Raw genomic sequence first — 2,139 nt, 5'->3', positions numbered from 1 at the left:
CACTGTTGCAGTAATCATTGTGACTAAAGATAAACTCAAGGTGTGTTGAGTTTATTTTAAGTGTCTGTGACCTGTTGCTTTATTATTTTTATTATTAAATGTAATATTTACTTTGCATAGTTTTTGTCACAGTTCACTTAAGAAGTGTTACAAGTTAATTTTCAAAGTAATACAGATCCACAAAGTAATACAGATCCACAAATATGAAAACTGTTGATATCCAATATTAATACTGCTGTTATGACAGTATTCACCAATATATATATTAAAAAAAAAACTGTTCACAAAAGCCCTACTTCCTAGCATATTGAGGAGGTGTAATTGACTTGTGGGGTCGGTGATGTGGTTGATACTTCATGCTCAATACTTGGAGATCAAGCATTGAGAATCAACTGGAACTTTAATTCTGGGAGAATTTGACTGATTCTCTCAGAATTATTCATATTTTTTATTTCAAATGTGGAGTTTTGATTCCCGGTCCACCAGCTGAAGAAGCCACTGAACAACAAACAAGAATCAGCTGGAAGTGTGTGCATGGGCATCAACAGTGCRCAGCTGCKTTTGAGTGATAGTTTCTAGAGCAAAAAGATTTTAGTGAAACAATTAGATTTTTTTTTTGTTTATTCTGGAAATAGAAGGGACAGAAAATCAAAACTATTTATTTCCTGTTTCTGTGTGGATACAAGGAACAGAGACAGACAAAATGCCATTTGGCATTTTCATTGGCTTTCYGCTCAGTTCAAGAAATGTGCATAAACAAGTAGGAACCAAGCCAATAAGAGCATTGTAAATCCCTCTAGACATAGTTCACAGTATTGCACAATGATGTTGGAGAGAGGCGCCTTTTGGAGAATGGAACCTGTGGACACAGACACAAAGAAGGTGTTGCATTAACACACAGCCTGATGGCAGTACCTGTTTTCCTATGAGAATYGGCTCGACCAAAACGACACAGACTGTGAAAGGAGGTGGTCAAGCCCCAGCACACAGGCCTCATTTACTTAATGTGCACCCTTGGAAAATGTGAATATATCAACTTACTGTATTGGAGGTATTACACCGTAGGAGTGGGAAAAAAATAACAGCAAAATGGTAGAATCGGATCCTAAAAGCCATTTGGAAATTATGTAATTTGATGAAGCCGGTGGGGCGCCTTAGCAAAAGGCTCCTACAGAAAAAATAATCAGCATCTTGTCACTCAGCAACATGTCAAATGTCCCTTTAAACTTAAATTTAAGGAGTCAATTTCAAAGAAAGTTTCAGTGCTTTTTCTTTATGCAGTGCATCTTGGAGGAACAAGGAGGTTATTTCAGTCAGCCCAGCTGGTTTCAAACTAATTTTGTAGCCAAATGTCATTGAAGTATTTAGACTTGTGTGCATGTCCAATTCATTCAGTCTTATTCTTTTGCCAATTTTAGACCCTTACATTTTAAAACATTATGTTTGTGATGTGATAAATTTGGTGTGCTATCATGCTAAGCATATTCTTAATAATCCCCTACATGATTTGGATCAGTCAGTAACAAAGCCCTGACGCTAATTATGAACTTTTATTTCATTTCTCATATTTTGGTTACTGCTTAAAGTTTTAAGTCATGGTTTGAGTTTAGGCCACAGCATTCCCTGATTAGTTTGAGTAATGTTTGAGACCACATTTTCTTACAACAAGGTATCTGTACATACTTAAAAAGTCTTAAATTTATGCATCTAAAATGAAGAAATCATTTAAAAAATAAAGTCAGTTGGTCTTAATCTCAGGTCTTACATTTTTCATGGCGGGACTATTTAATCTTATATAGTGGTTTTATTTTATTTATTATCTCATGTAGTTTTATTGTTTGAGTCGTGCTCTGAAGTCATTACTTTCTGTGACTCAAGGAAGCTGACTGCCAGCATATCCAAGCTTGCTAACTGTTTTGCGTCTATGTTTTCTGTTGGCTAAAGCTGCCCAGATACCAGCGGGCTCCACTGGTACAACTAGCACTAATCTAAGAGCGGCATTTTGGAGGTTTAGTGGATTAAACACTGKGGTCAAGCRCCAGTCTCGCCTATTCATACTATAGAGAGAAATTCAGCTGAGAATGAGAAGAAAATGAAAATGAGTACAGAGTGGTCATTAATGTCAACTACAGTAAGAAT

Source organism: Poecilia reticulata, linkage group LG7, assembly GCF_000633615.1.
Source record: "Poecilia reticulata strain Guanapo linkage group LG7, Guppy_female_1.0+MT, whole genome shotgun sequence".
In the NCBI taxonomy this organism is placed as follows: Eukaryota; Metazoa; Chordata; class Actinopteri; order Cyprinodontiformes; family Poeciliidae; genus Poecilia; species Poecilia reticulata.
Note: the sequence above shows the minus strand (reverse complement) of the source record.